We start from the raw sequence: 21,699 nt of genomic DNA, 5'->3' as shown, positions 1-21,699 counted from the left end.
TGGTAGATATCAGATAGATAGATAGATATTAGATAGATATGAGATAGATAGATAGATAGGTAGATAGATAGATAGATAGATAATAGATAGATATGAGATAGATAGATATGAGATAGATAAATAGATAGATAGATAGATATGAGATAGATAGATATTAGATAGATAGATAGATATGAGATAGATAAATAGATAGGTAGATATCAGATAGATAGATAGATAGATAGATAGATAGATATGAGATAGATAGATAGATATAAGATAGATAGATAATAGATAGATATGAGATAGATAAATAGATAGGTAGATATTAGATAGATAGATATTAGATAGATATGAGACAGATAGGTAGATATGAGATAGATAGACAGACAGTACACAGAATGGGATATAATTGTTGCTGGACAGACTATAATTTATGTATTGCACACTGGGCTTTTGCATGGGGGAACCTTTTATTCTCATCTTGGTACCAGGACAGGGGCAATTATTTTAACTCCTGTCTAAATCTGGTGTTTGTAAAACAAAAAAACAAAAAAATCTGAAAACACTAATTAGTTCCCCAGGGGTTAATATGCTAACTTCTCGCTGATCCCTTCTCATGTGCGTCTCCACCGGGCTGCAGCTCATCCCAAGAAGGACTGAATTTGCCATCTTTTCCAATGAACTTAATCTACGTACGTCTACCTAATCTAACCTCACATTTTGACATTATCCATAGCAATCTTGGGGTCTGGGGCCTCACATTGTGCCTATGGGCTTTGAAGTTTATAGTTACACCCCTGGACCTATTCTTCAGCTTCGCATGTGTGCGAGATCACTATGCTCTGGTGTCGCGGTCATACTGGCCAAATAGATGTCCCTGTTGATACAGTTTCCGAGCTTGTTTGCATATCGATCTTTGCATAGACATCTCATTTTGTATATTTTAATGTGCATTTGCTGGAGCGATTTATGAAAACATCCAGGGAACACCGCAAAACATAAAAATAGACAGCACTTCAAGGACTGTGGGTAACATTTATTTATTCAGGGTCAAAGCAAAGCAACATACATGTAAAAAAAAAAAAAAACATGAATCCATAGTACTGATCAGTAAATGCACTTACACTAGTCCCTATCCATGGTGGGGTCTCAAATACATCATATAAAGCCAACCGACAGATCCACGGCTTTCTGTCATATCTACTGGCTTTACTGGACCTCTGTATACCTGTATAGGTAAGCAGAAGAATAAATGCACCGTGTTGTATTGGACATTCAGGGGGGCACCAACAATGAGGCCAGGTGAGGCGATCACCTCAGGCAGCACCAGGTAGGGGCAAGAGGGGGGCAGCAGAAGGGCCCTGGGCCATTTTGGCAAAGGGGTTAGGTTTTCGCCTCAGGCAGCAGAAAAGCTAGGTGCACCCCTGTGGATACTTTATTACAGAGCTATTTTCCCATAGACGCTTTTAGGAGAGAACAACTCTGAAAGATGGCTCCATATGGAGGCACACAGAGTGTCCACAGCTCCGCAGTGGGGAGCGCAGGAGCTCCATTTACCTCCATTCACCAGGTGGTTCTGCCAGGTTTTTGAGGTCTTAGAAATTTGCAGAACCCATGCAGTAGGAGACTATAAAAACTCAATGCAGATATTGGCCTGAACCCTACTGCTAACTACGAAAAATCAAGGGGAAGCGGTCACTAGATGTCTTCAGGCAGCTGGAGTGTAGCGTTTCTGCATTGTGTAGTAAAGTACATGCACACAGCCATATCTGATTCTCCGTTTGCAAACAGATAGCAGACTGCAGAAAAATACAGTTGTGTGCATGAGGCCTTACTTGAGATAAGCTCAGGCGCAAGTGCATTGCCTTGATAAAGCCACGAACAGTATGTCTCATTTCCCTGTGCATGTGTCATTATATAGCTGAGGCATGCACATTGCACCAGATGAAGAAAGGATAGTATACCTCGCATCACTGTGCATGCATCTGTATGCAGCTGGGGCATGTACATGGCACAGATAAATATTAGGACAGTGCACCTCACTTCCCTGTACATGTATCATTATGTAGCTGGGGAGTGCACATGATGAATCCTAGGAGAGTAGACATCACTTCACTGCGCATGCACTGTTATAACAGCTGGATGTGTGCACTAAATCCTAGGACAGTGCACATCACTTCCCTGTACATGTATCATTATGTAGCTGGGGAGTGCACATGATGAATCCTAGGACAGTGCACATCACTTTCCTGCGCATGCACAATGAACTAAGATGTACAGTCCTCTGCTTCATATGTGCAATGCATGTACGCCCAATGTGGCTGGAGATGTGACCTGGTAAATTACAAAATATTTTACTGCACAATGCAAAATAGTGCTCATCGCTTCACTGCGCATGCACTGTAATGCAGCTGGGGCATGCACTGTAATGCAGCTGGGGCATGCACATTGCACAGATGAATCCTAGGACAATGCACATCACCGCTCATGTATCATTATGCAGCTGGGGCATGTGCATTGAATTCTAGGGCAGTGCACATGGCTTTCCTGCACATGCACAATGAAGTGTGCTGTCCTCCTCTTCATGTGCGCAGTGCACATGCCCCTGATGAAACTGGGGATGAGCCCCGGTAAGTTACAAATTCTTTTGCTACACAATGCGAAACAGACCGTTTTTATATGGGCAGGTTTGGGATGCTAGACCCCTGTTGCTGGTTAAGTGGCCCCAAAGCTAGAGCTCGGTTCCCTTTAAGGGGGCAAAATGTATATATAATACGTATGAGCATAACTCTGTATATACGAGCCGCCTCGGGACAGACAACTTGGTTCCCTCTGGTTCCTTTAGCATTAGATAGCTGGACATCATCCCAGTATTTATCTAGAAGAGGAGACAAAAGACAGACACACAGAATTAAAGCGCCAGAATTCCTCCACCTCATGGTTAATTGACATATTTGCAGGCAGGCTGAAATAACACATCCTCAGTGCTCACTACTGTACACAGCGTAGTAATGACTTTTGGCAAGACAATTTGTTTTCATAGACTTTGTTTTTGGAGCAAGTTTCTTGAATCAGAGGAATCTCCGGGGATATCATTTTTTGTATTTCGGTTCATTGCTAACCAACCATTACAGTTGATAATCTGAGACCGCCGCGGTGCTGAGCCTGTGAAAATTGTTTTGAGACATGCTTTGGTGCTACTTTTTTTTTACCTTTATTTTGTGTAGAGATACATTTAGGAAGAATATTACGTCGGAGGAGACAAGGATCGGACAGTTGGATTTCAACATGCCTGACCCTTTCTTCCCACAAATGATACGCTGCCACCAAATTTGACTGCCAGTGGCATATTCACCTCTCTGTATTGAGAACACATGCGCCCTCGGCCAAGATGAGCGTGCATGTGTATGGGAAATGAGCATGGAGACAACAGATGTCTAGGTCTAGCAAGATTAGTACAGTCTGCATATATACTCTGTGTGTGTGTGTATATATAGTTAATGAGATTTGGCAGGGTTCGTTGGTATGTGTTCGAAAATGACCTGGCATAGTGGTTTATGGCTCTATTCTAAGAAAAGCCAGGTGCTAGTATGAACAGTGGAAATCTGCCCCATCAGGAGAAGCCGTTCATCAATGGCCAAAGAGATTTGACATTTGAGACCTGAGTCGAAGTCGGGGGAGTTTTGTGTAGAACTCCGGGGTCAAGATAATAATATTAGACTGTTAACATTGTACAATGAAGGTGTTACATTCACAGCTTGTGGCATATTTGCTTTCTATATTATTGTAGCTCTATCAATCTAAGGTCTCTATTTGTTAAAAAGAAGAGAGATAATAAAGTCGGAGTCAGCTTTGAGTGGTTGAAGTCTGAGTGTGGAAAACTAGAGAAGTCGGAGTAATAGTTTCGCTTACCAGATCCACAGCCCTGGTTATGGTAGAAACATCAGCCACGTAAATGTCTATGGTGGGCCGAGGACATTCGATTATCAACAGATTAAAACCATCAATATCTCTTCTCTATAGCTACCTAACGCATTAAAGTGAACCTCCGGTTCAAGAATCATTTAACTGTTGAAAGAAAAAACATTTTGCTGTTGAACAAACCAGACGCCTACCTAGTTATCTTTTTAGTTGCAGGTCTGCTAATTCTCAGGCTCTTCTTCTGCCATCCAAGATGGTCGCACCCAGAGTCGGACTGGCCCACCAGAGGATCCTCCAGTGGGCCTAAGCTCTGACAATCATGGTCTCCTAATAAAACAGGGCCCTTAAGATCATGGGTCCTCAGAATAATTTCTTCTGGTGGGCCCCAGGGACTTCAGTCTGATGCTGGTTGCACCGCTTCTCAGACCACAATAAGCCAAACCACTTCCTATTGTCCAGCCTTGCTCTTGGATTGGCCAGTACCGTTCATATGAGCAGTGCTGGCCAATCCAAGGGCAGCAGGAATTGCACAGTATGACAAGCCATGGGGCCATCTTGGATGGTAGAAAAGATGCCGAGGAACGGATGGATCTGCAGCTAAAAGAAGGGCACCGGGTAAGTGTTCTTTTCATTTTTATTTTTTCTCTAACCGGAGGGCAGCTTTAACTTTATGTGCAAAAAGTAAAGAAAACATAAAAACGAAAAATTGTATGTTTGGATAGAGACCGGGGGGATCACAAGTTCAAATCAGAAGTGATGAGCTATTAGATATGTGGCTTATTTATAGCAGATATGGCTGCTAGACCCGTGCCTGACACGTATGTAGGTGGAATTTGGCAGCTCCCACGGCTCACATATAAAGTGGATGAATATTTATGAGGGATTTGTGGTAATTATCCTCCTACAATTTCAGCCAGATACGAGATCTGAATATTCCCATTGCAATTGTTTAAGCTTATGGCTGTATTGGGAAAAGGAAATGACCATGACTCTAAGCAACATAAAGTGGCACTTAGGGCAGTCGTCAAGTGCTGCAGATAGACCTCTTCCCACTGACATTCTGCAAAATCATTCCACTGCCCACCATGTTTTAGCCAAAAAATGGGAAGAGATCCCAGTAATGGTTATAAAAAAAAAAAGTCAAATATTGGATACACATTACACTTGGGAATGATAATATGCAACCCAATAGGGTCACCATCACCAGGGTTTAGCTATGACAGCCAAACAAAACCGAAGCATTGCCGGCCAAGTGTGCCCCACCACCCTGATGTCTCTGCACCAGGACTCTATTGAGCCATGACTGCAGAAGAGGCATTCGAGCCCACTCTACTCTGCTGAGAAGGTTGATATGAGGAGGATCGATGGGAATCATATGTGGTAAGGAACCGCACACTCAGTTCTTCATTAGGAGGTTGTTGTAAGTCCTTAAGTACTGTCCTTAAGTCCTGTGCATAAACCCTTAGGCTGACCATACACCTTAGATTAATGTCGGCTGAACCCACTGATTTCTGTAGGACCTGATGTGTATGGGGCCCTTGCAACTATGCGCTAATGGCAGATATCGGGGAAGGATCAGAATGTTGGATTTCAACAACACGTGACGATCCTTCCAGATATCGGCCACTGGCTCACTTACCTCTCCCCTTCACAACACATGCATGCTCGGCCAATGAAAAATATACTAACCGTCCAAAGCCCCCCTCTATTCCCAGTAGAGAGGAGTGGCAGCACTGGAATGGCGGGGTTTGAGATGGTAAGTATAATTTATTTTTATTTTTTTATCATTATTATTATTATAACATTTTCCTTTTTTATTTTAGCACAAGGTCACAACATAACAAAATGTTAAAAATAGTGAAAGGGACTGAAGATTTTCCAAATGTACTGTAGCAGAGTCCCAGAATAGTGGTCAATTACAGGTGAAATAAAAGTACAATGCAAAATGCATTACAATTATTCACGTTCAGTTATTCTAAGATACATTTTAATAATTGCAGCAATTAAAACATGATTATTGGCCGCAGCAGTTGTCATTGTCCGCATGTTCTATTACTGCTCCTGTTTCACCATGATTTAACATAGAGCGTGGCCAGGGAGCACATATTATCATATTAGCAGGTATTACATTAAAAGCATCTGGTTCACTTTGGAAGAGTGCAGGATCTCTGGGAGCCCCCCCAAATATATCACACAGTGCCATGTGCACCTATACATGGTGTGGGGTAAGTTCTGCTGTAGTCTGAACCTATACATATTCCATGGGTCCCTAAGGATGGACGGTATTCAGATTATCACACTGATATTACACCATACCATTGTGAGAGATCCGCGATAAAATGTGCTATTTCATTTCTGTCTGTTCTTCAGGAAGGATTAAAAAAGGTCGCTTGCAGCCTGTCCTAGAATGTGAGCAGGACTGGTTACCTCTACTTGCAGAGCGAACCTAGGGGGATAGGGCTTACTGCACTGCTCTACAATAGATGGTGGTGTTGTGATCCTGCCTATGATATGCCATCATGGCTGGGCAGCCTGACAGGAACGCTCACCAATGTGAAGTATATGGTAGTGCTAGAGCGCAGTGTGTAGTGAGCTCCCTCTCTTGGCAGATCAGCAAGTGGAGGCAGCCAGTCCTGCTCACATTCTACGACAGGTTGCTTGCAGCCATTTTAAGTTGATTTTCAGAGAACCCCTTTTATATTCCAAGTAGAGCCAGGTGTTAATTTGGCATGTCCATGACTACCTATAGGTTGCACTAGAGAGAGAGAGTTTTCTTCCTTGTGTGGCGATTGTATTCTGTGACTGATAAGAGTTCCATCAAGGTTCACTAAAAGAGTTCAGGAGGGGCCTGGATGTATTTCTGGAGTGTAATACTATTACAGGTTATAGCTACTAGAGAGGGGTCGTTGATCCAGGGAGTTATTCTGATGCCTGATTGGAGCCGGGAAGGAATTTTTTTCCCCTAAAGTGGGGAAAATTGGCTTCTACCTCACAGGGTTTTGTTTGCCTTCCTCTGGATCCACTTGCAGGAGAACAGGCCGAACTGGATGGACAGATGTCTTTTTTCAGCCTTAGAAACTATGTTACTATGTAAGGTGGGAATTTGTGTGACTTTTCTCTCCAGAGGGCAAAACTGAGCTCGGACACAGACACCATTTTACTGCGTCTCGTGCGTGGGACTCTATCGTCATGCCCTAGCTTTTATTTTACATAGCTGACTTTACATGATTAGAAATCGACATATATTAAATAAACACAAAACCCAGAAACAAATGATACAAATAAAGAGTAGATAAACTTGCCGCACCCGTTTGATTTTCTGCATGTTGCTGACTCGGGCGGGACGTTTATTCCAGCTGCAGACAGAGGAGGGAGGGTCCGGCTGCCGTCAGTGTCTTACAGCCAAACACAGGACAGTGAGAAGGAGGAGGGGGACATGGCTGTGATCATGGGGCACAGACAGGAGATTGTGTGATTTATTTATCAGCTTTAATTATAACAACAGTGAAAGGAAAGGAGGAGATTAAGGACGAAGTGACGGGATATTACTTTATTGTTTGTGTGCATTTTTTATATTAGTGTAGCAGTTGTGCCTGGTTACTGGCCTATTACTGCTCCCTTATAAGTAGGATTTATTATCCATTATTTTATAGCACCATAATATTCCACTATGTTGTAGGCAGACTATCCTTATTGCATTGTAATTACCGTACACTCAGTGGCTCCTTTACTACTCCTGTATGGGAACCCAACATCGGTATAATCTCCGTGTTTGCATGCGTTTCCTCCAGATGTTGTGGTTTCTTTCCTCCGACACTCCATACTGATAGGTTAATTCGTTTCCTATGAAATTGGCTCTAGCGTGTATTGGCAAATTAGTTTGTGACAGGGATGATATATAATTATATATGTGTCCAGCGCTGTGGAATATGGGATGCTATATGCTGAATACTGAATACTATCAGCAATTATGTGTATAATATATATAGTATCTCACAAAAGTAAGTACACCCCTCAAATGTTATTATATCTTTTCATGGGACAACACTAAAGATCTGACACTTTGATACAATGTACAGTAGTCCGTGTACGGCTTGTATAACAGTGTAAATTTGGTGTGCCCTCAAAATAACTCAACACACAACCATTAATGTCTAAATCGCTGGCAAAAAAAGCGAGTACACCCCTAAGTGAAAATGGCCAATTTTGTGTGGCCACCATTATTTTCCAGCACTGCCTTAACTCTCTTGAGCTTGGAGGTCACTAGAGCTTCACAGGTGGCCACTGGAATCCTCTTCCATCCTCCATGACGACATCGCGGAGCTGGTGGATGTCAGAGACCTTGCGCTCCTCCACCTTCTGTTTGAGGATACCCCACAGATGCTCAATAGGGTTTAGGTCTGAAGACATGCTTGGCCGGTCCAGCACCTTTGCCCTTAGTTTCTTTAGCAAGGTAGTGGTCGTCTTGGAGGTGTTTGGGGTCGTTGCCGTAGAGGAGCCATGTTGAATTTGCAGTGACCGGTGTGAGAGCGATAACACCAAATCTAACATACCTGCCCCCCCATTAACACCTGAGACCTTGTAACTCTAATGAGTCACAGGACACCGGTGAGGGAAAATGGCTAATTGGGCACAATTTGGCAGTTTTTACTTAGGGATGTACTCACTTTTGTTGCCAGCGGTTTAGACATTAATGGCTTTTGGGAGATGATGTGAATATATATATCGCCGACGGCGTCGCTGACACCCCTTTGGGCACCACGACACATAAGCGATGCATAACTGCAAAACCCCTGCGAGCATCAGGACATGCGGTTTCTCCGTGTAGTCTGTTTTTGGTGATGAAGGAGAAATGAGGTGCGTTCTGTCACTGCCACCGTCACATACATGACTGTCCCCGTGTGCTGCACATCACACACGGACAGGGAAGCCAAGGTGCTTGAGGGTGACAGGTTATTGGGGGGTGTAAGACAAGCGTCATGTCTCCCTGAACACCAGGCTGTCATGTGCTGCTTGGCAGGTAAATAAATGAGGAATTCCTGATATCTGCGCATGTGGGCCGGGGACAGAGAGGAGAAAGCCCCTGACATAGACAAAGGCTCCAGGCACACAGCTATTCTCTGCAGAAGCCCAGGCTCGCTCGCCAGCATTGCCATTATATTCCAGCTCACACAGCATGAGTCTTCTTACATTAATTATATGATTATTACCACGCTTATTAGTAATTATTATTACTGAATATTACTACTATTTCCAGCAGTATTATAGTAATTATAATTAATATTACTATTAGCAGTTGTAAGAGGAGAAGATGAGTAATAATGACATTATTATTATTGGCAGTATTAATATTATTAGTAGCTCCATTATTTATGTAGCATCAATGGTATTACTGGCAGTATTATTATTATTATTTGTAGTAGTATTACTACCATTAATATTATTGTCAACCTATTATTATTATTATTGTTTTATTATTTTTATTATTACTGCTACCAGTATTATTAATAGCAGTATTACTGCCTGTATTGTTATTAATATTATCATCATCATACCCTTATTAAATTGTTTTTATTCTCATTGTCATATTATTCATATTAATAATATTTTTATTATTATGAATATTATCATCATACCAGTGTTATTATTGTCACCATCTTCATCATCATATTATTAGTATTACTGCTAATATTCTTATTATTAGTAGTATTGCAGCAGGTATTCATCATCATCGTCATCATTATATTATTAATATCACTGCTGGTATCATTAGTAATAGTATTATTACTGCAAGTATTATTATCACTACTCTCAGTATTTTTTACTGACTGTATTATCAATTACTTTCAGTATTACTGCTAGTATTACTATTAGTACTGTTACTGCCAGCGTTAATATCATTAATCATCCTCATTGTTATAATATTAATAACACTTCCAATATTAATAGCAGTAGTATTACAGCTAATAGTAATAGCATTATTGCCGGTATTATTATCATTATTCAGCATCATTATCTCTATATTAATAATATTATAGCCAGTATCATATGTGGCAGTAGTAGTATTTCCGCTAGTATCATCAGTAGTAGTGGTAGTATTATTTTTTCTTATCACCGATGTCTTCATCAGCATATTGTTAGTATTACTGCACATATTATTAGTACTGGGAGTATGACCGCCGTTATCCGTAGTAGTAGTAGTAATACTAGCATACGATAATGTGCAGTATCATTAGTAATAGTACTACTGCCAGTTGCACTATCCTTATTTTTAGTATTACCTGCAGTATCATTAGTAGTAGTAGTACTGCCAGTATTATTAGCACTATTCGTAGTATTTATCACTGGCTGTATTATTATTGCCATTATTATCAGTATTACCTGCAGTATCATTAGTAGTAGCATTATTACTGCCAGTATCTATTCATCACCATGGTCATAATATTAATATTACTGCCAGCATTATTATGATTATTCTCAATGTTTATTACTGGACTGTACCATTATTACCATTACTATTATTAATGATATGCTTATTATTGTATTATATTATTATTATGCTCCTATTCCAATCAGATAATGGAATTTACAAGGAATATGTTAATCGCATCTTCCATAATATAACATATTGTCTATACAGTACTGCTTTCTTTTTCACGGTTGGCCACTGAATATCTCCGTGTTGCCCAGTGGCAAGTGAGGGGTTAAGGGCATGCGGAGTTGATGGAGCAGGAACGCAGTTTACTAGGCGGTGGGCGCCGGCGAGTACTACAGTGTGCAATCTGACAAGGTGGGGATGCGGCTGTGCGAGGTGTACATGTCAGACTGCAGATTACAGGGGCTCGCTTTGCCTTTGGGCTGCTTGTCATTTTTTTTTTTTGTATTTTAATATTTGACTATTTTTGCTGTCAGAGCTTTCACCCTGCTCGTCGGATTTCCGCGCCTTGTGGTATGCTCTATTTTCTGCAGCCTTTGGGCCTTTCGGTTTTGTGAATGGGCACTCCCTGGGTATGTTGGAAATGAACATAGCAGGGATATCGAGCCAAACCTGAAAATCCTGGGTCTTGGTTGCTCTCCAGAAAATTATTTCCTTTGGCGCTGTAAATCCTGACATTAGAGATAGTTCCCAGTACGTACATACATCAGCTCCACACCTGCCAGTATGCAGAAATGTGCAGATTTCTATTTATATAGCCCCCCCATATTCCTCAGCGCTTTACAATCAGGGGGTTCATTTACAAAACAAAAGACGTCACAAGAAAGACTAGTAGTGAGGGCCCTGCTCGCAAGAGCTTACAATCTATGCTAAAATTTACGTTAGGGGTTTGCGTGGCATTTTGCATCAGAAATGATATTCTTGCATTCTTTTCAGACAGATTGTATGCAAACCACCCATGCATTTGTTATTAAGCTTGCAGGTTGTTGGGGGGGGGGGGGGGGATAGTTCCTGTATCTCTTATCAAGCTCCTGAGTGGAAAACAATGTAAGAGATTCTCCTTCGGACAGGTCTGTACGTATATATTCTTGATGCATACATAAAAAATGACATGGAAGACAAAAACGTGGACAACCCCCCCCCCCCCAATTTCCAAGAGCTGCTGATGTCCATTAATGTAACGTCAGGGAGCTCTCAAAACTGGACATAGGTGACCGACATTTCCCTGGACTTCCTGTCAGGAGGAAATATGGCTGATCACAGGGAGCAATGCATTGCAGACACCTATACAGCAAATGCAGACAATATCGACTTTGCGTCCCTGTAAGAAATATATATCCTATACCGCGCTAGGACTATCACCGAGGCACGAGGTATATCGTTCCTCCTGCTCCCTTGTGAATTCAGATTTTTTTTTTCTCCTCCCAGAAAATGGCTGCCAGCACCACCAGACACAACGGGTACATTTTATCACAAATACCCTTTCCAGCGTTCAAATGTTCCGACCCAATAGCAGTAGCACAACCAAAAAGTGAAAAAAAATAAAAATAAAAAAAAAGTGATTTGACTGGCGGTATCACAGACATAACTCCTACATTCCAATAGGCACGAGCCAACATCCGACGCTATTTATTTTCTGGACTCTGAATAATGCATAAAGCAGCTCTGCAAATCTCACCAGCAAAAAAAAAAAAAAGGGAACATGTCTGAATACGGTGCAATCTAAATCACCGTCTATTTATCTGACTCCGCGGCGTGAGAGGCTTTTAGGAATAACCAGTGTAATTGTGCCATTAAAATTCTTGTTCGGGTGTGTATACGAGTGTGTGCAGGGTGCCCGTCTTCTGTGCAGATTTTTCATTGTAGCTTTTTTTTTTCCCTTCAGCAATTAAATTTTACAGCATTTTCATTACAATCCACTTTTTCTATATGTGTATGCATTGTAATGATGCTCTATATATGCTATTTTTTATAACCTACAGGTGCGTGCTTATAATGAAGAGGTTTATGGCCTGGATTGGTTACTGCATATTTTTTGACACAGCTGCAAAGGGTTGTTGTTTTTTTTTTTTTTGAGGCCTTACTGCCATTTGTGTGAAAACTATTCAACTCTCTGTGTAGCTTACTGCCAAATGAGAGATATTCATAGACCTAAAGGTAGATTTTAATTACTATGCCATAGATAGATAGATAGATAGTAGATAGATTAATAGATAGATAATCGATAGATAATAGATAGATAATCGATAGATAGATAATCGATAGATAGATAGATAGATAATAGATAGATAATAGATAGATAGATAATAGATAGATAGAGAGATAGAGATAGATAGATAATAGATAGATAGATAGATAATAGATAGATAATAGATAGATAGATAGGTAATAGATAGATAGATAGATAGATAATAGATAGATAGATAGATAATCAATAGATATGAGATAGATAGATTAATAGATAGATAATAGATATGAGATAGATAGATAATAGATATGAGATAGATAGATAATAGATATGAGATAGATAATAGATAATCGATAGATAGATAGATAATCGATAGATAATCGATAGATTAATAGATAGATAATAGATAGAGATAGATAGATAGATAATAGATAGATAGATAGGTAATAGATAGATATATAGATAGATAGATAATAGATAGATAGATAATCAATAGATATGAGATAGATAGATTAATAGATAGATAATAGATATGAGATAGATAGATAATAGATATGAGATAGATAATAGATAGATAATAGATAATCGATAGATAGATAGATAATCGATAGATAATCGATAGATAGATTAATAGATAGATAATAGATAGAGATAGATTAATAGATAGATAATAGATAGATAGATAATAGATAGATAATCGATAGATATGAGATAGGGCTCATGTACACAAACGTATTTTCTTTCCGTGTCCGTTCCATTTTTTTGCGGAACCATATGCGGACCATTCATTTCAACGGGTCTGCAAATAAAAAGGAAGTTACTCCGTGTGCCTTCCATTTCCGTATGTCCGTTCCGCAAAATAATAGAACATTTCCTATTATTGTCCGCATTACAGACAAGGATAGGACTGCTCTTTTAGGGGCCGGCTGTTCCGTTCCGCAAAATGCGGAATGCACACGGACATCATGTGTATTTTTTGCGGATCCGTTTTTTTGCGGAACGCAAAATACATACGGTTGTGTGCATGAGCCCATAGATAGATAGATAGAAGTAGTACATATGTTACAGTGATCTGCTTACAGATGTGGGCATTTGCTGGGTACCCCTGGTGATGCCTCTGGCTGTTCATGTCTGCCCTTTCTTATTTTTTTTAGCCACAGCAGCAGCGGTAAGACTACATGCATTAAAGAGATGGATGTATCATAGGCAAAAAAAATATTTGAATAGCTCCAGATTAAACATACAGATATTATAAAATATGTGTAAACACACAGTAAAAAAAATGGCTGAACCCAAAATATTCTGATAGCCTTTGTTTTCAAGGCAGAACTAAAAGAGAACATGTAAGTCAGAGCACAGAATTGAGATTCGGATAGTAGTACATTTCATATTTGCATTTTTATTTTATTTTTTCTAGCTGTCTTGCTGGAGCTTCTCTAATCTTAAAGGTGCGTTTTATTTACTTTCCTATGACAGTCTAATAATCCAGAATATTTAAAAATTAAGCCCCATATTTAGGCCAGGTTAAAGGGATTTGATGGATATTAAAATAGATTAGATAGATAGAGATTAGATAGATAGATAGATATATAGATAGATATGAGATAGATAGATAGATAATATATATATAGATAGATAGATAGATAGATATGAGATAGATAGATAGATAGGATATAGATAGATAGATAGATAGATAGATATGAGATAGATAGATAGTAAACGCCATACACCTGGACGTGAGGCTGAAAGGAAGGTGTTGTGTTGAAATCTCCCAAGCAGACGTGCATATAGGGTAAGGCATATTATAGAGGATTACCAGACACAAGGTATATTGAAGTATCAATGAGACAGGTAGAAAGGAACAACAGGCCAACAAAAACAGCACTGACCAGTTTGACCATCCAGTTTATACATTATATTCTCCATGCTGCACAGTACACCGCCGGTCATTTTACTACCTATACAGCTGCCACAGACACCTCTAATGACACTTCACCCTTTGTGTAGCAGACATCAGGACGTAGACCCTTGTGGAGTCATAGGGACAGACATTGCAGTGTTTGCTTGCACCACCATTTTGGCCAATTTGCTGAGTTAGGGGACCTTGGTGGTGCACAATATCTGTTACTGTTCATATAGACATAGGAATGCTATATATATATATACATACACACACACACTTTTTTGGTTTTGTCTTGTTTTTGATAAAAAGAAAATACACGATATCTACCCATATCTATTGACTGATATGATAAGGTAGAGGGGCAAGAGGCACAGGCCACATCTGTACATGACAGAATGATCCCACTAATACTATTTTAAGAGCTGGCAGGCTATCTGGTAGGTAGAGAGGCTCATGCTGTTGTATTAATCTATGAATGTGACATGATAGGACTGGGCCTGTATTATGGAGCCGGGGTCAAGCAGTGTGTGCAGCAGGGCAGCCTGATTATGCTATATACACAGGAGACAATGATACTAGAGGCACCACCTGAGCGCTCTGTCCGCAATGGCGCAGACTTAGATTACTAAATATTACCATGCTATGGATCTCGCCAGTTATCCTCACAACATATTCTAATTAAATCATAATCTGTTGTATGATTTGCTGGTAAGACTCTGCTTCATGAACCATTATGGATTTCAAAAGCCCTAAACTAATGCTCAGCAGTGTGGTCATTGTCAAGTACCACACATTGTATAACAATGACAATTATTCTATTTTCATAAAGTATGTGGAAGTGACCCTATAGGATGAAGTGTAGGGCTGAGCTGTAATACATTTCCAGTATACACAACAGATGGAAAATGTGTAGAGTGGTGTGGTATGATGATAGATGGATAGATAGATAGATAGATAGATAGATATGAGATAGATAATAGATAGATAGATATGAGATAGATAGAATTACTCAATAAACATCTTTTATACACTGCCTTCTATCTACTGACATCTACTATCATATTTCACCTGTTTTATATCTTATTTTTGTTCATCTGTCATTTTGCATCTCCACATAAATACATATTTGAAATTCATTTTACAGTAACCTCATTAGGGTGCTATTACTGACAGGGTATATATATATTTATTTTTATTTTATATATATATATTTTTTTATTATCCATATAAGTGTATACCTCCATGTCTTTTTCTGCTGTGAACTAGCTTTCTGTGCTGCTGACATGGATTCTATACCCCTGTACTGTCATGGGCACTGAAAAAGGTAATGCAATGCAGGTGGTCTGCAGGAGGCAAGGTGCTGGGGGCAGCAGGTAGGTGGCTGGCACCAGTCTGTGTATAATGCACAGTATATTCGGGGTGCTGTTAGCTTACACTCCCAGTCCTGGAGTCTAAGTGAGAGCAGCTGTTGTGTCATGGGGCTTCCCCCTGAGCCCCCTCCTGCCCTGTGCTGACCCCTCTCCTGCCTGCCTTATGTGTCCCCCATATTGCCCTAAACTGCACCCCACTGTTCATTCCTGCTGCCCCTACCTATATCCTCCCCGGCTATTTCCAGCAGATCAATGGGATTACTGCTGTCACTGGGGCTGATGCCCCATAGAAGAGGCTGTAGTTATTCATGGACATTACCAGGACCCTCACATATGTGTCTGCAAATAACTGAGGGGAGGGGGAGACCACCAATACAACTGCCTTCTCTCTGGAAGATTCCAGGTGCAACCACCACATTGTGTATGTATATATATATACACACACACACATACATATATAGAGCTGTGTATGGGTCAGCTGTATCAGTAGTGACCCACTAGGTTAATGCTGTCTCCAGGACAGGAGGTCGGGATGCCCCCAGTTTTCTGCTGTGTGCAGTGAAACTTTCCTCTGGTCTCGTGCACACATTTGCCCCGGTTACACCTGACCCCAGAGATGTGTGCACACTGCAGTCACAACGAACACACAGGTGCCCCCCACTATACAAGACACACACAACGAATATGACAAGAGTTCGCTGTGAAAAGCCTTCATGCAACGAAAATAATCGGATTTCACCAACCAGGAGCTGAAAACAACAAAAGTACCTCGATATCATATTGTCCAGGACATTGGATAGATAGCTAGATAGATAAATATTAGATAGATAGATAGATAGACAGGAATATAGCAATTAACAGTTTAGATAGATAGATAGATAGATAGATAATAGATAGATAAATATCAGATAGATAATAGATAGATAAATATCAGATAGATAGACAGGAATATAGCAATAAACAGGGAAGAAAGAAAGAGAAAGAAATAGAATAATACAGACAGCAAAAATAAAAATACAAATAAACAGAACAAGACAATATATTGAATTGTAACAAAATATGTATAAACATTTGTTTCTATACAAAGACAAATATATGTATTATGTGTAGGTGTTGGGATAAATGTTCCTCTCTCTCTGTATGTATGTATATATATATATATATATATATATATATATATATATACACACACACAGATATATATCTAGAAACAAATGAATATGAATATATATAATGTATAGCTTAGGTAAATGTTATTATTTGAATCATTATTATTGTTATTATTATTATTAAGGACTGTGGTAAATATTGTAGAACATAAAACAATTCTAAATAATAGAAAATAAAGAACAATCTCCAGTCCTACCTCAACAAAAATCATAGACTAGGAGATGAGTCCTCCAGTGATTAGCAACATATTTCTGTATGTTCATTATATATATTTATACTCTGTACAATAATCATTCATCATAATATCATGTAGTATATATGTGTGTTCTATATGAGTATATATGTCCTCCTTGTGGGTGACGGTATAAGTATATGGAGAAATCTGAACACCCCCATTGTGCAGATATATAGAGGAATAGATGTCCGGACATGGGCACCTGAAGTTTTCATCCTGGGCATATACAATGCCAGCACTTAGTGTGTGACCAGGTCTAGGAAGATGTGGGGGTATCTCTCTTACCTGAGCAGTGCAGCCCCCTGAAGACCAGTGCCCGGAGACTCCTGCCCTCCATGTGGGTGACAGTAGCAGGGGCCTCCACTTCCTTCCTATCTGTAACCTGTACAAAGGTGCAGACTGTAAGGACTGGTGTGTACAGCCCGAGCACACGGCCATCCATCCATCCCCGAGTGCTGCGCTGAGTGCAGGTGGCTGCTGCTGTCCTGGGAGGAGGGGGGCAGCAGCTCCTGATTATTTGTGTCCGACCACACAAAATACCTCAGGGTCAGTTTTCTGACTACACCCCCCACCCACAGATGCCCTATGATCCCCTGTGATCTCTCCAGTGATGCCACAACTTGATCCTAACTTTTTCCTGCTCGTGAGTGTGACCATGTCCCCATCATACATGTAGCAGTCCCTGAGAACATGCAGCAGGGCACACAGTAGTACATCTGAGTACACCCAGCCTCCCCTAATATCCAGGGGTGCTGCCTCCTCCCCATCACCCTGCACCGCCATAATTACACATCATGCATATAATGCTGAGGAGCTGAGCCTCCGCCTGGGACAAACTTTTCCCTTCTCCTTACTGCTGCTCCCAGTGCCCCCTCCTCCCTGTCCTGTCACCTGTGCTGCCCCTCAGACACCAGTGCCCCCTCTCCCTGCCCTCCCCTGTGATGCCCCTCAGACAACAGTGCCCCCTCCTCCCTGCCCTGTCACCTGTTCTGCCCCTCAGACACCAGTGCCCCCTCCTCCCTGCCCTGTCACCTGTGCTGCCCCTCAAACACCAGTGCCCCCTCCTCCCTGTCACCTGTGCTGCCCCTTAAACACCAGTGCCCCCTCCTCCCTGCCCTGTCCCCTGTGCTGCCCCTCAAACACCAGTGCCCCCTCCTCCCTGTCCCCTGTGCTGCCCCTCAAACACCAGTGCCCCCTCCTCCCTGTCCCCTGTGCTGCCCCTCAAACACCAGTGCCCCCTCCTCCCTGTCCTGTCACCTGTGCTGCCCCTCAGACACCAGTGCCCCCTCCTCCCTGTCACCTGTGCTGCCCCTCAAACACCAGTGCCCCCTCCTCCCTGTCACCTGTGCTGCCCCTTAAACACCAGTGCCCCCCTCCTCCCTGTCACCTGTGCTGCCCCTTAAACACCAGTGCCCCCTCCTCCCTGTCACCTGTGCTGCCCCTCAAACACCAGTGCCCCCTCCTCCCTGTCACCTGTGCTGCCCCTTAAACACCAGTGCCCCCTCCTCCCTGTCACCTGTGCTGCCCCTTAAACACCAGTGCCCCCTCCTCCCTGTCACCTGTGCTGTCCCTCAGACACCAGTGCCCCCTCCTCCCTGTCCTGTCACCTGTGCTGCCCCTCAGACACCAGTGCCCCCTCCTCCCTGTCACCTGTGCTGCCCCTTAAACACCAGTGCCCCCTCCTCCCTGTCACCTGTGCTGTCCCTCAGACACCAGTGCCCCCTCCTCCCTGTCCTGTCACCTGTGCTGCCCCTCAGACACCAGTGCCCCCTCCTCCCTGTCACCTGTGCTGCCCCTTAAACACCAGTGCCCCCTCCTCCCTGTCACCTGTGCTGCCCCTTAAACACCAGTGCCCCCTCCTCCCTGTCACCTGTGCTGCCCCTTAAACACCAGTGCCCCCTCCTCCCTGTCCCCTGTGCTGCCCCTCAAACACCAGTGCCCCCTCCTCCCTGCCCTGTCCCCTGTGCTGCCCCTCAAACACCAGTGCCCCCTCCTCCCTGTCCTGTCACCTGTGCTGCCCCTCGGACACCAGTGCCCCCTCCTCCCTGTCCTGTCACCTGTGCTGCCCCTCGGACACCAGTGCCCACTGCCTCCAGATCCTTACCTACCCCTCCATTCTGCACCTCTGCCCTCTCCCTGCTCTTGCCCCCAGACCCTCCCCATTCCTTCACTTCACCCCCAGGCTCATTCCTGCACACTGTGCCCCCTCCCTGCCCGGTGCCCCCAGTCCACTGTCCCAGCACTGCACTTCCTGCCCTCAGAGCTGCCCCCTCTCCTAACTCATTCCTGCACACTTCTTCTCCCCCAGCTCCATCCTGTGCCCCCCATCCACACCACTGTCCCATCATCTCACCACCAGCCTTCTTTTTGTGATTCTCTCTCTGCACCCCTGCCTGTTACCTGTGCCCATCGCCCACCTGTGCCCCCTGCCCGCTGTCCCAGCACTTTGCCACCCCCCACCAAGTGTCATTCCTCTACCCCCCAAACTCATTCCTGAGCACTTCTTGCCCCCTCGTCCTTCACCCCCGAGCCCCCTGTTGTCCCTCACTCCCCCCAGCCCCTCTCCTCTCCTCCCCTGTCCCTCTCTCCCCCCTCTCCTCTCCTCTCCCCTCTGAATCTCATTGATCCAGGCGCTGGTAATTAGCCCTTCCCGTCGTGCCTGTGTAATGAAGCACATGCGCACTGAATTAATCAGCCATTTTTTGCAGGAAACTAATTAGCAGAATAAAGATCCAAAGAGTTTTTTTTTCGCTCGGCGACCATCAGATGTGAGCGCGGCTCCTGGTGTCCGGAGCTTCTCCCCCCCGGCTCCAGCCCCACAGCCCCTGCACCGTGCACCGCTCCGGGGCTCAGCCCGAGCGGCTTCATGGGACCCCGGGAAGAGCCGGATCGGACTAATCCAAAGAAGAAGAAGAGCCGAGCCGAAGCGTGCAGCGCCGCCGGTGCGCACCCGGGACCGGAGCCCGCAGCTCCAGTAAGTGACAACTTCTCCCCCTGCCCCTCCTCCAGCTGCTGCCGGGGACCCCCGGGCACCCCCGACTGACCTGAGCTCCGGGCTCCTGCGGGCACTTCTCGTCCATGTGCTGGGTGCCTGTCACACGGCGCTGCTCCAGCTCCTCTGTCATTGTGCCTGCCAGCCCTGCTACTGCTGCTGCTGCTCTCTGCTCATACATATACACATGGATGCACTGCCCTGCTCCCCTCTGTAGTATTGTTACTGCCCTGCTCCCCTCTGTAGTATTGTTACTGCCCTGCTAGACACCCTGCTCCCCTCTGTAGTATTGTTACTGCCCTGCTCCCCTCTGTAGTATTGTTACTGCCCTGCTAGACACCCTGCTCCCCTCTGTAGTATTGTTACTGCCCTGCTAGACACCCTGCTCCCCTCTCTAGTATTATTACTGCCCTGCTAGACACCCTGCTCCCCTCTCTAGTATTGTTACTGCCCTGCTAGACACCCTGCTCCCCACTCTAGTATTGTTACTTCTCTGTATACTGCCCTGCTAGACACCCTGCTCCCACTGTAGTATTGTTACTGCACTGTATACTGCCCTGCTAGACATCCTGCTCCCACTCTTGTGTTATTACAGTATAGGTAGGTTATTGCACTGTATACTGCCCTGCTAGGCACATATGGACTCTGTATTATTACAGTATAGGTAGGTTATTATACTGTATGCCTACACACTTGTATTACAGTATAGGTAGGTTATTATACTGTATGCCTACACACTTGTATTACAGTATAGGTAGGTTATTGCACTGTATACTGCTCTGCTAGGCACATATGGACACCCTGCTCCCACTCTTTTGTGTTATTACAGTATAGGTAGGTTATTGCACTGTATACTTCCCTGCTAGGCACATATGGACTCTGTATTATTACAGTATAGGTAGGTTATTATACTGTATGCCTACACACTTGTATTACAGTATAGGTAGGTTATTGCACTGTATACTGCTCTGCTAGGCACATATGGACACCCTGCTCCCACTCTTGTGTTATTACAGTATAGGTAAGGTATTGCACTGTATACTTCCCTGCTAGGCACATATGGACTCTGTATTATTACAGTATAGGTAGGTTATTATACTGTATGTTCATACATGTATTATTACATCATAGGCAGGTTATTGCCTCTTATACCAGTGGGTGCGCGGTCCATACATGCAATGTTCTATTTTGTTCTGCTACCTAATACTGGGCACATCACCTATGCTCTGCTCCATGTGAATTCCTACCTCACCACTTCTGTGCCTTTTATCATGTGTGCATACCCTATACACACACATGTATGTGGAGCTCCATCATACACCATTACCTTTTACCCCGGATCATGTTGTGGAATGGATAGAATGTAGCAATATTTAGAGAGAAGTTTTATTTATTTTTTTAGGCCATAATTTTTTTTTCTTTCTCTTGATTGTGCGTCAGTGTGGAGTCTGGTGTGTGCACATCCTATAGACAGAATTGTTATCCTCATGCCACTTGTGTCC

The 21,699-nt window shown here is 43.0% G+C and overlaps 1 protein-coding gene and 1 long non-coding RNA gene across 4 annotated transcripts in view; one reads left to right on the top strand and one right to left on the bottom strand.

Moving 5' to 3' along the window:
* Positions 1 to 1,172: 1,172 nt before the first annotated feature.
* LOC120980697 lies at positions 1,173 to 17,754 on the bottom strand. The gene is made up of 3 exons (XR_005774563.1): positions 17,491 to 17,754; positions 1,540 to 2,860; positions 1,173 to 1,506 (listed from the first exon to the last, which is right to left on the bottom strand). It is a non-coding gene; the product is annotated as an uncharacterized LOC120980697 (long non-coding RNA).
* Positions 17,755 to 19,805: 2,051 nt separating this feature from the next.
* Positions 19,806 to 21,699, top strand: part of ZFHX3 (zinc finger homeobox 3) — an 81,326-nt gene continuing 79,432 nt past the window's right edge. For all 3 annotated transcript variants that reach the window (XM_040409300.1, XM_040409301.1, XM_040409299.1), the window contains exon 1: positions 19,806 to 20,179. The gene's annotated coding sequence lies outside the window, so the exon portion shown is untranslated. The remainder of the gene's footprint in view (positions 20,180 to 21,699) is intronic.

This window comes from Bufo bufo, chromosome 10, assembly GCF_905171765.1.
Source record: "Bufo bufo chromosome 10, aBufBuf1.1, whole genome shotgun sequence".
NCBI lineage: Eukaryota > Metazoa > Chordata > Amphibia > Anura > Bufonidae > Bufo > Bufo bufo.
Note: the sequence above shows the minus strand (reverse complement) of the source record. Positions and strands in the feature narration are given on the sequence as shown.